This window comes from Folsomia candida, unplaced genomic scaffold (assembly GCF_002217175.1).
Source record: "Folsomia candida strain VU population unplaced genomic scaffold, ASM221717v1 Fcan01_Sc008, whole genome shotgun sequence".
Classification (NCBI taxonomy): domain Eukaryota; kingdom Metazoa; phylum Arthropoda; class Collembola; order Entomobryomorpha; family Isotomidae; genus Folsomia; species Folsomia candida.
Genome location: NW_019091200.1, coordinates 2,223,237 through 2,238,519, shown reverse-complemented (window position 1 = coordinate 2,238,519; position 15,283 = coordinate 2,223,237). Strand labels below are relative to the sequence as shown.

General features: G+C 38.6%; 1 protein-coding gene across 2 annotated transcripts in view; it reads right to left on the bottom strand.

The window, feature by feature from the left end:
* LOC110853179 (neuropeptide CCHamide-1 receptor) overlaps window positions 1-13,654 on the bottom strand; it is a 40,272-nt gene extending 26,618 nt beyond the window's left edge. For both annotated transcript variants that reach the window (XM_035854463.1, XM_022101425.2), the window contains exon 1: window positions 13,069-13,654. The gene's annotated coding sequence lies outside the window, so the exon portion shown is untranslated. The remainder of the gene's footprint in view (window positions 1-13,068) is intronic.
* Window positions 13,655-15,283: the final 1,629 nt, after the last annotated feature.

Here is a 15,283-nt window from a genome sequence, read left to right as displayed (position 1 = left end):
TATTTTATTCACAAAACCTTCCCAAAAGTTGGCAACTTTTTACAATTTCTTTGTCACCAAAACCTGTTCAATATCTGATTCAAGGCTGAAGTGAGTGAATGAATGCGATATTGTTGTAAAGTAAAAGCGACAAGTTTTCATAACTCGTGGTCTGATTCAAAATTCATAAGTTTTATTTTTTATTTGAATGTTGATCGATTTGTGGAAGTGTCAAAGTTAGCAGGGAAACGAGAATCTGGAAATGCGTGGTGTTGAAATGTGCCACAAATCGTGTAATAAATCTCTCTCGATTATTAAACACACCTCGCAGAAGAAAACCAAGATGCCTACGTGTTATCTAGTTCCAGGTGGTGCTGCGAGGTGATGATTTACGATACTCGTCCACTCATCACATCATCCTTATCAGTTTGAGGAACAAAATAAGATAATCACCAGAGTTTATTTTATAAGCAGAAGACGCGAATAAATATTTGCACAAAGGTGGAAGTAGGAGAAGCAATATTTTCTGGGGAGGAAAATATTGCAGCTCAGTTTTATCTGTATTTTGCATTGGAAAAGTAGTATCCAAAATAGAAAATTGAAAGTTGATCTCGAACAAAGAATTTGTCCATCCATTCCACTTTAGTCGGAATAATGCCTTTCCCTCTGCTGCACTTTAGTTGATTAGTTTACTAATATTTTTTTGCGAGAGAGGTGCTACAATGACGATGAGATTGTCAACTAACGCGGAGATAAAAGTGAGGAGAGGTGAGGTGGTTGACATTTCACACTTTTCGCGTCACCTCGACTAATGAATTCGGGGAAATAAAATCTACGTGGCTGTCTGGTTGGTTGGCAAATATTTTGAATTTTTTGATCACGTTAAAAGCTACCAGATTCAAAAGTAGGGATGTCATGGCTTGTTTGTACTTAGAGAAGAAATGCTCAGTCAGAAGTGACCTAAATAGATTTTTCTGCCATGTGTATTTTTATGTCGTACCCGGTAACGATGCCATTTGGGGCATAAATTAGCTTGTACTTGTCGTCGGCGTGGCTCCATATGTGCAACCAGTCGGGTAAAAGAGTGTTTCGGAACCACTTGCAAGAAATAATGGGAAGAAAGTGGTTTCTTGCAGGTATTTTGACCTGCAAGAAATGCAAGTCGCAAGAAATCACACCCCGCCGCTATTCTTTTGTACGACGCGTGGCTACATGGCGCATATTTCTTGCAGTTTCTTGCGTTTTTTGCATTTTCTTGTGCCTCGCATTTCTTGCGTTGCTTGCTTTGCAGTGCAAGAAATGTAGCAAACCCCCCAGAAACGAAACACTGATATGGATTCGAACGAGATAACTAGCCCCATTTTTTGCGGCGTGGCAGTGATGTGGTCAGCCAGCCAGCAGGTACGTGGTATGGCATAGTGAAATGGAGAAGGCAAACAAACACGATCGGTTGAATGAGGCATAGCAGATCGGTGTGGAAAAGGTAAACAGGACTTTTTCAGGGGCAGAATTGGCGTCGTTTCACTTACCCTGGGTCAATATTAGTTTGGCATAATGGGGTGGGAATTACACGGGACAGACCCATTTTCCTCGCTCTCTGATTATCATGACCAAATCATACTCTTCTCCCTGCCTGCCAACACGACTTATGTACATAACTGATCGTGAGCTATTTAGCTGACATTTCTACTTGTCCTTCAAACTGGGAGAGTTTCCGTATACCAAATTGGGGGATTAGCAGCGAGCGACATTGAAAATGACATGATCACATTTTCCTGTCCAAGTTAAACACGATTTATTTAATCCTTCTCTCAATAAATGTTCTGAATTTTGCGAAACAAATCCAGATGCAAGTAAGTAATTGGCAAGTTCGTGCAAATTATCGCAATGTACCATTTGTGCCGATCAGAATCAACAGTTGATGTTTCTCTCAATAATTTTTCTGATATTCAGAATTTTACAAAAAATATTCAGAAGTTTGCAAAAATATTCAGATGCATTCGCAAGGAATTTGTGGAATTTATCGGAGCTACATATGCAGCGCATGACTCAGATATTCAGAAAAATTTTGCAAAAAAAATCCAGATGCAAGAAATTCGCGAAAATATATATCATTTGTACTGATCAGAATCAACAGTTGCGCTGGATTTTCTGCATATTGAAAATGATGGTCGATTTCCCTTCATCGCCACACATAAAGACGGACCAAACCACCCGTTTTATTCGTGCATTGCCATCTGAAAGTCTCCTTTTATTGTCTACTTTTGCTTGGTTTGGTTCGGTTCATGGGAGATATTGGTTCAGGAGATGAAATAAATAAAATGTTACGAGAGAGAGGAGAACAGGACGGAGTGGTGTGGTGGTGTGTAACGTAGTAAAAGATCATAAACCAGTGATTTAGCAGACTCTTCTCCTCCTCCTCCTTTACTACCAGCACAGCACTAAAACAAGCATAAAAACTATAATGTGAGCCTAAACCTGATGATGAGAAATAAATAATCTTGGGCCTGAATATAGAAACCAAACCAGTGTTTCGGGTGCAAAGTAACCAACCACTTGCAAGAAATAACGGGAAGAAAGTGGTTTCTTGCAGGTATTTTTACCTGCAAAAATGCAAGGCGCAAGAAACTGCGACCCGACGCTATATTTTATACGCCACGTGGCTAAATGGAGCATATTTTTTGCACTTTCTCCCAGTTTCTTGCACCTCGCATTTCTTGCTTATCAGTGCAAAAAATATATATAGCAAACCCGCAAACCCTGGCACAAACCTGCCAAACCACAAGGCGTCGCGTCGCCAAACACAGCATGATCCATGACTATGCAGTTGCAGTGCATTTATTTTATTGCATACATAATTATCCCCACATTTGCATAACATTTAATACCAGCGATGCACACATTTTCCGACAGAATAGGGCTGTGGCTGCTTATGCATGCATGTAAAAATAAAATGCATACGTGCAAATCGTCATGTGTCTGGATGTAATTTATGACCAAATAGTTCAAATTCTACATATTACATAAATAGCAAACACCGCCTTATGCAACTCTCTCTCCAATCAGGCTGCATTATTCAGGGCAAAGAGTAACGATAACTAACTTTAATTCCGTCCGTCAATCACTTATCCAAATCCCACACGTCAAGTTATGTAACACTTTCAAATCCCAGCCAAGCCACCCACCCACGCAACACGTGATTTGATATCCATCCACATACTTAAGTTCATCCTTCAACATAATACATTTCATAATCAGGAAACTTTTCCCTAAGCGGAGGAGAAAGTTTGGATCAGAAATTTTTACAGGGAAAAAAGTCACTTTTACTTCCATGTGAAATGCGAAACCTTTGATTTTTCCAATTGTTTCCTGGAACGAATTTGTGTAAGAAACCATTAAATATTTCTTCCTGAAGAAATCCAATCCTCCGACTTTGTGACCCTCATCACACGTGGAACTTTTTTACCCTTTGAAGTACAGTAAATGAAATTGAATAAAAAAAGTCGAGTAAATAAAGCACGAGGAGAAGAAGAAATCATCCACGTGTGAACTTTTCAAGGCAAATACGCAGCAGGAAGAAAAAAAGTTGGTCCAAGTACGCGGATGGACCAACAATTGAGAAAGATACGTATGTACTTTCACGTCTCATTAGCCAAACATCAGGGCCAGGATTTTTTTTTCGACCTGAAAAACGGTGCAGAGTGCACTTATCTAAGGAGTTGATTTCTTCTTCTCTTTGTTCTTCTGCGTATGTCGGTAGGTAGGTCGAGTCGAGTTTGAAATCTAATCAGACACGGAAACTATCAGATGTGAAGGATTGACTGATAGAATAAATTCCCGAACAATTTCAGGGGAGAGGTAGTACTTCAAGTGGCAAATTGGTTACGTGTTCCTGAAACTTTTGTACGACTTTTTTACCCCTTAAATTTCAGGTGATGGTGAACAACAGGTTATAAAATAGACAAGATGTTCAATTAATTGGAACATAGAAATCTAGCTACATATTCATCTGCACCTGGATAAGTATGCTTATCAGGTGGAGGAACTTGTCTTATCCATAATTAATATGTAACTCCCTTGTGATAAGTATTTATAACCTCCGAATTTCTTGGCGGCTTAAATGTCAGATGAACAACAGGTTATAAAAGAGACAAGATCTCCAATTAATTGAAATATAGACCTATTTCCATCTAGCTATACATAGATATTCCTGGATAAGTATACTTATCAAGGCGAACATGTCTTATCCATAATAAATAGGACTCCCTCCCCTGTGAAAAGTAACCTCCGTATTTCTTATCGCACCTTCCTTCCACATCACAGGATGAATGAGATGACTGAATTTGCAAGATAAAGAACAAAGGAGAAATACAAATGAAATCGATTCTTTCTTCGAATCCTTTACAGAATTTCCTTTTTACCAATTTTTCTTCACAGAAGACTGAATGAAAGAAGAAGAAGAAGCGACAAATTGATGAAAGAGGAGAAAACGTGAAGCAATGCGAATTCCGTGAATCGTGGTGGTGAATTCCAACAAATGGGATCAATTTGCCTAAATAAATCTTGATCTTTGCAAAAAAAGAGAGGAAGGAAGGAAGGAATCCTTCAAAGTGAATGAATTTTATTTTCAGATTGTGAAAAGTTAAATACGACAATTTTTCCCCATGTTTAACAAAAACTTGAGATGAAACCACTTTAAACTTTTTTTGTTTAGCAATATATCTGTCATCCAATCTGTGCAAAAATACGTGCATAAAATATGTCGCGGAATAAGAGATTTGTGGCGGAGTCGTGACAGGAGTCAGCTCAACTCAGCGTGTGGTTTAGAAGGAAAAGAGCTCTTTGGCAAACATTTTTTATCCACTTTCTCCCCACTTTATGTATGCAGCTTAGCCCGTACTTTGGACACGTAACTGGATGACAACGAGTTAAGTCAGGTAGAGAGACAATATTTTACTTTTGTACATCACACATTCTGTCAACTGTTTACTCTTGGAGCTTTCCTACCCGACACATTTTTGCAGGATAAATAAACTCCACGACAGATATAATAAACTAGCGAAAACGAAGTGAAAACGGTTATGGGGGTTGGTCGGAGGGCAAAAATATTGAATTCGTGGTGAAATTTCGTACAAAATGAGATCCCATTTGAAAATTAAGCTCTAATTGGGCTTTTGATCTGTGGGTCACCTTAACCTTGATCTTGACCCATTTTCGAAATCGACCTAGGGCCAAAAGTTAGAAGCACTATGGCGAAAACGACGTTTGATATGTTGAGGCGTTCTGGAGATATCCTGCTTACGGACGGACAGACAGACGGACGGACAAAACCATCACAAAAACTCCGCTTTCACTTCGTTCCGTTCGTTAATAAATGTGTGTGTGGGTGCAATGTGTGACCGGATAAGAGAGACGACGGGAAGTGACAAGAACGACGGTTGTCGGTTGGACGACAGATAACCGTTGTTTTCTTTCCTTGTCTTTTCGCAAAGATGTGACGGAGAATGGTGGCGAAATTAATAATAAATATCTAAGCGAGCTGGGAAAATGCGATATTATTTTACGTAAGTGGGATGGGATAAGGGAGATAAAGATAAGCCACGTTTTTCGATAAAGAAGAAACAATCGCCGCCACACGCGTAAGTAAATGGACGAATTAATTAGTTGACTTGACGTGGATAAGAGATACCTGACATAAGGCTGGCTTCTTCTCTTTGATCAAAGCCAACACATGTCACATTTTGTGGTGTGGTGCAGTTTAAGTAAGTAAATGTTATGACACGTGCGCCCCTCGGGGAGTTGGGGTGATTGACAAGAACTTTGTAAAATTTACCGACTTGCTTATTTACCATTAAGGTAAAATTATACAATGTAAGAATATCTATGCATGATGCTCTGTGGTTAAGCGTTTAGCAAGAAATTGCAATTATGTAAATGAAGTAGCGTCAAAAATGGGAACTGAAATGTTGCTTTCTAGGAAATTTTAGCAAATTTTCGTCTCGAGTCGACAACAAAAATGGAAAACTGAATTATATACCTACAAAAAAATTCTACTTGCTGTTTAGCAAATTTCATCTCCAATCGACCACAAAAATGGGAAACTGAAGTAAGTGCAAAATTTCTACTTTGGCATACTTTTTTTTTAGGAAATTTTAGCACATTTTCATTTCCAGTGGACAAAAAAATGGCAAACCGAATTGCATGCACAAAATTTGTTTAAGCCAAATTGAGATTGAGCGAAAGTCAGTCAGTCACCTCACTCACCGTAACAAAAGACTTGATAAAATCCAATTGAGAACCAGACAAAGTGTGTACCGTAAACATTACCGAGTTTATTGGGGCAGTAGGAAATAATAAAATGGGAAATACATAAATATGCACGATACACCATGTAATTTCCTCTCTTCGCGACACCAGGTGGGATAAGATTTGGTAATGAAATAGAGAACAATAGAGGCAGCCGTACTAACCAAACGTGCTTCACTTTCACTGCCGGAAACCCAAATGAGATTGATCCAATTTCCATCCATGCCCCATTTGCAGTTTGTTTCAGTAATTGGCTCGTGTTCAGCATCTTCTTGCAAAGGAAAAAAGTTGAGCTCGAAAATTTTGCAAAAATTTCGCAAAAATTCAAAATTCTTGTTCTTATTAAAAATCAATAACAACCCTAAAAAACACGTGAGCCCGAAAATGACCGTGATCATGAAAATCCTGCACGTTCCATGCAAAAATTCATGTAAAAAATTTTATTAAAAATTCAACTTCACCAGAATAACAACACGAAAATAACTATCAAAATTTTAAACATTTCATCCAAAAATTCGCAATCCTTGTTCTTATCAAAAATTCAAGAACAACAACACTAAAAAACACGTGAACTCGAAAATGACCATGATCATGATAACTCCACAACACGAGAGATTAGTGCAGGCGGATGAAATTATAATAAATTATGTATTTATCACAACAACACTCGACGACGACTGAGCTGAGAATCACGTTAAAAACGTAGCCAACACTCGCCGTGGACAAGGTTATTATCTCATTTTAATATTTCAAACCGCATTTTGAAAGCAAAGTAGTAAAAGGTGATAAACGATTATGACTTATGAGCGAATCGCTTCATTGACTCGTTTATTGTGGCACCTGGCCTGGCTGGCCCATTGCCTGATTGGATATGGGTGTAAAAAGTGAAGAGAGGATTAACAGGATGAGGATCATTACATACTTATTGATAATTAGAGATGAGTGCGATGTTGTTGAGAATATGCTGGGCTGGCTGATTTACGAAATTAGTTCTGGTGGTAATACAAATTTCATGGTACAATTTGTTGTTAGTGTGGAAAATTAGTGTTGATTAATTAATTATTTTCTTATAGTGCGTAACGTAATTTGGAACTTTTAATTTTGTTAAACTCTAAATGAGTCAACTTGACCCCAAACAATTAAAAAGTGTGGACCGCACCACTTCAACAAGTTGCGCTTGTTATCTGACAGGATAATGATTTTATTGCGGATTGTTTGTTTGCACTAGAATTTACTTGCGTGATGATACCGCGTCGTCGGGATGGATAGTTACAGTTGTGTATGTACATACTGTACTAATTTACAAATTAAGGATAAAACCGACCAGTGCAATGATTGAGGATTATCATCAAGTTGGGGATTTTTCGCAATAATTTGTCTCAAAAATGTGTGCATGTAGCGTCTGGTTCCATGAAACGCTTTAAAGAAACGGGAAGAAGGCGAAAAAAAACTTCATTTAGCCCGAGTCAGGGTTGGAGACTCTTCTTAATTTTTGTCCCATCACGCTACTAATGGTGCCAAATTGTATGCTTCAATTCAATATATAAGTATGTCGATCTTATACGTTTTTTTCCACAATTTGTGTCCCATTTTAACCCTGTTATAAAATTTTGGGAAATTTGTTTCATACTCGAAAATAATTTTTGCAATGGTACATTCATACAACGCATGTGTGCAAAATTTCAAGTCAATCGGTTTCAGCCTTGTGCCTCTATCGTGTCTCATCCTCAGAGGGACGGACAGACAGATATCTACATATGACATATATATACATATCTATATATTCTTAGCCCTGACTCTGGCTAAGAATCAAATCTGGCCTGAAAAAGGGTAAGCTGTTAAATCGACAAGTGCAGAAATGATGGAAATGTCAGAGACAAAGGCGAAGGAATCAGAGATTTATGGGCGGTTTTCTCCTCTCCACGTTTCCCCCGGGTAGTCGGCAGGCTATTCCTTCCGGTCAGGGTCGTCAGACCCACCCCACCATTTCCATTTCCATATACAGAAACTTGCATCCCTCTATGTGAACCGCTTTATGAGCAAAATTCGCCAAAATGGTTACACCAAATGGGCCATTCTCCTGAATGGAGCTCACTGAGGATGAGTTTTGTTGACTCCATTTATCTGACTGCCCGTTGTTCCACACCAAATCCACCGAATGTTGTTGTTGTTGGATGACCAATTCTATGAAATTGTACGACTCTGCTGCCCTCACGAGTGAATTCAGCTCGGTTGGTGCTGTTGCTTGTTTTTTTTTTAGTAAATGATTGACTACGTCACGGGCGGAGGACTGACGGAAGCCAAGTAATGGAGAAAGGGAGAAGAAAGCCTGATTTGGATTCAGGGTCATTTTCTTCTCTCTCCAAAGTCCGATTTGAGGAGAAAGAAAGCCGAGAAAATGATGAAAGACTTCTCGGCCATCCAGGATCCAATGTGTTTGTCTCATCCCCAGAGATTCTACACGTATTTCTGGTATGACGTCGCTTACATAAGGCACGTGGGTTGGCTAAGTACATAGGATACGCAACTACTAACAAGATGTAAGCAGTTGTGAATTCGAACTACTTCAACTAAGGAAAAATGTATGTTTCTAATTTTTTGAATATTTTCGAATGCCTTAGAAAAAAATCAAAATTTCAAAAAAGTTGGGGTTTAGATTGGATCTGGAAGTATATATAATTGTGCAAAATTTTCGAAAACCGAGAAAAATTGGATTTTTGGTGAGAGTTTGAACAAGTGAAAACAGGTCTTTTTCCCTGTTTTTGGCCCATTTGAGTAGGTGTGGCCGACGTAAATGGTATCAAACCACTTGGGGATTTGTGTTCACTCATGGGATACTCTAACAGATCCAAAGGGCATCGAAATCTGAGGGTGGCAAATAGTGAAGATTTCCTCTTAAGTTAAGAGTCTTAAGTAATTCCTTCCGGTTGAATTTTAAATTTTAAACTTGTTACTTTCCCCACAAATTTCGAGTAAAAGTGGAAAATTAATTGTTCTAATGAGTGCATCGGTTTGTGTTATGCACTCGCACTCCAGAGTAACACTGGGGACGCTGTATCACTAATGTCAATTAATAATGCAGCCGCATTTAGAAATCCTTTTACCGGCGTCGTTTATTTGTATTTCCTCACTAATTATCTCTCATTTCCCCCTCTTAATAAAACATCCCATCCCATTATCTATCTACCACCACGTTTAAGCCTCACAATGACCTCCACCTCCTTCCCCCTAAATTACATATACAGTCTTAAAATACACCTACTTAAGCACAGGGAAAGGTTAGCGATCCGTGGCACATTTTTTTTTAGAGAAGTGCAAATGTATGGAATCCAAGTCCAGTGAAAGTGAATCTCCCCACAAATCATCCCCACGGAAAAGAAAAGGACAGGCTGATAAATCGAGCAGATTTCCTTTCTTTCTTTAAGACGGGACATGTTACCAACAAGAAGAACCAAGAACCATCATGAATAATAAGCGGATACGAAATGAAATGAATCTGTTTTTTTTCTCTTTCTCTCTCTTTGCTTAGATTGTGCCATTCTGAGTGATTGATTGATTGTCCGTGAGTGAACGTGTAGGTGTGTATGTACACATACATACCTTGCCAAAAAAAGTAGTGGAGGAGAGAATGATGAAAAATAAGGTTGTTCCCTCACAAAATTATTCCCTTCATCCATCAATTTTTCCACGAGGTGAAGCGATTTAAAGAGACAATTCGTATTATTCGACGAATATATCACATCTCATGACGAGACAATCTTTGAGAAATCCAGTGAAACCCACAATTTCATCCATACGCTAAATTATAGTGCGGCGTCCCACACATTTATTGCCAGATTTTGTCAGATTTCTGAAAAAAATTGTCCGGAGACGACGACAACGATCAAAATACCTACAATTTCTTCCATTCATATGCTAAATTATCCCATATTTATTGTAAAATCACCAGATTTCTGAGAAATTGTCCGAGATAATCGGCCACCACGACCACGACGATGACGACCACGACCAAAATTCGATCCAATCAGAAATGAAAATGGAGAAAGACAAGGAACGAAACCTTAATTTTCCGGAAGGAAACCTTATGTCTCTCAATAACCGGATTCGCCCAGTTTCATCTCCACCCACACTTTTAGCAGTGCTCTCATCTTCCTCCATTTTTTCGTCACACGAAACATGCACCCCATGGAGTTCAAGCATTTATGTATTTAACATCGTTATTCTACACGAGTGGAAATGAAATTTGTATGCATGTATGTATCGGGAGGAGGGAGGAAATTGTGACCATAAGTTATTTAGAAGATGCGCCAGCAAAACGAGATGCAATCCACGTCCACATCTCACTTACTTACTTAGTCTTCACTAACTTTATTAAATCTGGGTACGTATATTTCTACACTGTAAAGTTGGGTCGTTTTGCCGTCGAAAATAGGACAAGATGCGTCCCTGAACTTACTCAACAAGCTAAATCTTAAGTAAATGATGTCAAGCCTCATTTCCGTCGAGTTTTAGGAATATGATTACATTTACGCGACTACGTAAAGTGTCTCCACTTAAATATGTATGTAATTCTCGCTCAACCTCACCCACTCAAATACACCAGCGCCTCAATATATTTTCCTAAGAAATTGACAAAATGGGTGTAATAATTTCTCCAAATTTACATACGTACGTATCATTTGCCAAAACTTGTAAAGTTTTTAAGGACAGAGACGACGGGGCAATTTTCCTCGTTACGACTACGAACTTTTCCGCATAAAAATATCTACATACTTTTTTTAAGTGGATGAGAGAGAAATTATCTGTGTAGACGAAGGTCTATGAATTTTTTTAACCGCGTCGTTCCTATTTTATTTTTAGCTGGATAATAATTATTTCGATTAGTTTAAGGACGTAATATTTTTTGACAGTGTTTCGTTTCTTGCGGGTTTGCTACACTTCTTGCAATGCAAAGCAAGAAATGGGAGAAATGCGAGATGCAAAAAACTGCAAGAAAGTGCAAAAAATATGCTGCATAAGTTTCTTAAGTCTCGGATTTTTTGCAGATCAAAATTGCCCACAAAAAACACTTTCTTCCCGCCATTTCTTGCAATTGGTTACTTTCGCCTGAAACGAAACACTAATTTTCCCATATGCACCATCCGTGCACATAATTTTGCCCAAATCTTAACTTTAATACCTCCCTATTCCACAGGTCAGTCAACTTTCCTGCCACGCCGATCTGCATTAATTCCTCGTTTTGATTACTAATCCGGTAAAGTTTGTGTGGCAGGGTATGTATTTGCAAAACTGGATGAAAATCTGGTGTCATCGTCGCCGTCACTCTCCGTCAGACAGACTTGAACTTCACTTCATTACCAAGTTAATCAAATTATTTCTCACTTTCTCCACTTTCGCACTTTGTCAAATCAACCGACTCCCTCTAGTCAAATATGAGCCTGTTGTGTTCCTGGGTGGGACAAACTTTTACTTTATTCACACTTTGAATGGCTAAAATATTCAAAACATTGAATTTTACTTTGCTCGTCATGAATGAATTTTGCTATTCAAAATTTTTGCAACTCGCAAAATGCTGACTGGCTGACTTGTCACTCAGTTTTTCTCATTAAGGCGATTATTTTTTTTACACATCACGACATCGGTTTACACTTTACGCCCAAAATTGGTCACTCGAGAGGTGCTTTGTTTGCTTTTTGCTTGCATAAAATAAAATTTACAAGTTTTCGCGGATGCGAAGATATCGTTTGCCTTGCCCAAGAAAGAACTAGCCAAGTAAGCAAATTTAATGGATGCAGTCAGAAAATGGTGCGCCTAAGCGAGTGAAGCAACGTACCGGAAACGATGCCCTTAAAAAATTGCCTCTTCTTCTTCGCATACAAAAAAAACTACTACTGAAAAAAATATTGTGTGTGCATGTTCAGTGGCCGCGGAAGCTGTGGGGGCATTAACATTGTAAGATAGGGGAGGGAGGGGTTTATATAACATGGGCAGATGATGGGAATATCGAATAACCGTGGGGACATTGCCCCTCTGTTCCCACGCTTCTGCGGCCATTGTGTGTGCTCAATGGCAGCTTACATAATAAAAAATACATGTAAGTACATACACTCATAAATTTGCATAAATACATAATTGTGCAGCTAAATCGTTATGTAATTCTACGTATTTATTTACTCACTCAGCAGAATTACATAAAAGTGGGTTGATTTAAATACGCTGCATTTCGCAGGCACTTGCGAAATTGTAAATTTGGAGTGCGAATTGCAAATGAAATGAGACACTCGTCACGTCCACGTCCACGTCGCTCCAATTGTGGTGGAAGAATCAGTTTGATTTATTTAATTTTGCACCGATTGTGTTAATACCAATGCTTAACCCGGATCGTGCCCAGCTTGTAAAACATGCCATCCTATCTGCGAATAATCATTTATGAAAACGGAAATTGAACGCAGAACTCGGTTTTATATTTATGAAAAGTGAGCCTAACGAAGTGAACGAAGTAGGGCGAGAAGATTTATTAAGCTGGGAAAGTGAGTGACAAACGGGATTAAATTAGTGTTAATTTACAACTCCCAACTTTTGTCCGTGATCTGGTCTGCCTGCACTGCACTCATTGTCAGACAATATTTTATGATGGCGATGAAATGATAAGTTTCAAACTTGGGGCTGACTGAGAAACAAAGTTTGTTTTCTGATGAGATGCATAATATTATCGGATGGATTTTACGTAATAAAAATAAAATTGGGTAATAAAAAATCTGGTTGATTTACAGTCTTTCTTACCTTTTCTTATGTGGTTATCGTCATCATGATGGCTCGATTAGCGGCAGATTTTTTGCTTATCTTGCACCATTTATTTCCTTCTCCAAAGTTGCCAACTTTTGCGAGACGTCTCAATTTGTACGTGCTTCTTGATCTCTTGGATTCGACTTATTTCCAACTTTACTCCATAATAAATAGTTGGAAATGAATCTGCCCTTTCTAAACTCTTCGGTTCTCTCAATCTCACTCCGATTTTAATTTACTTGACATAAACTAAACTAAACAGAGAGAAAGAGTGGATTCTACTGGATTAATTTAATTTAAGGAGAGGAAGAAAATTCTGGAGTGGATTACCCAGATAATCTGGGAATCGTGCTACTTACTAGTTAGAAATTGATATCGGATTCTCTTCTTCCGTGGCAAAATTAATTGATGGAATGGCTGATAAGACAATGTAATGAACGGGGTGTTGTTCGCCGTAATGGATTTTTTTAGAGGAGAATGAGACACGGACTTGTTGTTTAATCGGAAGAAGAAGGTTTGCACTTTCACCCAAGAGAGAAAGTGGGCCGAGAGAGATAAACTTGTGTTCGCGTAGTCTGGTGGTGGTTGATGGCAGACTGAGACGGGAGGAAGCAAAACGCCCCGATTTTATTTTCTCCCCTTTTTACCCTCTTAACTTAACCAGGATTTCGGGGAGATGAGATGAGATGAGACGACGAGGAGCAAGATGGTGTATAAGAAATCAAGCGTAACAAGTGAACGGAAGGGTGAATACCTACATTGTATTTACAAAAAACGGGCTAAAAGAATTCGGTTCGAGTATTATTTACAAATACATTTGCTCAAGATGTGTCGTGTAATGGAAAAAAAAACTGTGTAACCACTTTCGGGCGGTGCTCCCAAAGAATTGTATTATTTTGAGAGAAAGGAGATAAGGAAAGTCAGTAAATATTTTGTAAGAATGAAGTAAAGTGTCCAGTTTCAGGTCGGTAATGCGGACTAGTTGCATCATCCGGTTCAGTACTGCTATTATCTAACACGCCGGTATGATATCGTCGCCCTGTAATCGTTAGCATCTCAGCAGAACCAGGGTCATAGAGTCCAGGTCAAGGGAAGTAGTAGCGTAAGGGGGACGCCAGGACTGATAATGGAGGTCTTTGAGTGTATGCTCTCTCTGATTTTCCCTAAACTAGTGTAAATCGATCACAAATTTAGGTAGTATGAAATTTGCAAACGACACGATCTCCCATTTGCATCCGAAGAGGAGAAAACGTGCAGTAAATTTGGTAAGTGCGAAATTTGTCAACTCTAGTGCGAATTTTCTCCTCTTTGGATGCAAATATCTCTGCCAAATGGGACCATTGGGAGATAGTGTTTGTTTGAAAATTTTATACTAACTAAATTTGTGATCGATTGACTCTAGTTTGGTCGCATACGAATTGGAAAGCATACGCTGGGGGACCTCCATTATTCGACAACGCTTTCCAAAACGAAATCTGGATCAAGTGGGAAAAATCTCGTATTGACTTTAGGATCACTTTTTAAATTGAAACTTTCCACTCTGCGAATTCATTTTGTTCTCACGGGATAAAAAATCGGGAACGAAATTGTTTATTCTAGAAAGTTGTTGGATATAAAAATTTCACGGTTTTCTGGTTTCGATTAGAAGAACATGATACAAAAAAGGATGACTTGAATGGCACCAAGACACCATTTTTCCAGGCCGACGACATAACAATGTTGTCACACACATTGTGAATCCGTGATGGATGGTGCATTTTTGAGGGAAAATATTAATTGTCATCCTTTCCCATGCATCCTTTCCAATTTTAAGTTTCCAAATATTATTTTTCTACTTTCGCCATGTTTTCATTCATTCTGCGGAGGAAATAAATTGACGTTTAGAAAGTTCCCTCCTCTCGAAATTATGGTCGAAATTGACTTGGCTGGCTCATCACTTTCTCCACATTTAACTATGCTTTCTCTCCGCTCGTGTGCTTAATTCTTTTATGTATGCTGCCTGCCTCCTTTTTTAAATTTCCTTGCCAAGAACAGACAGGTTTTATTTTTTTCTGAAAATATAAAAAGTTGAGAGGAATTACATTTCCTTCTTGTCAATCCCTCGTGGTTCAAGTTGCTCAAGGATTCTTGTTCACCACCACTTTTAAGAAGAAGAAAGAAGCTAATCGTCGTAGGTCTGGTTTTTGTTTAATGGGGCTCAACTCTCTTACTT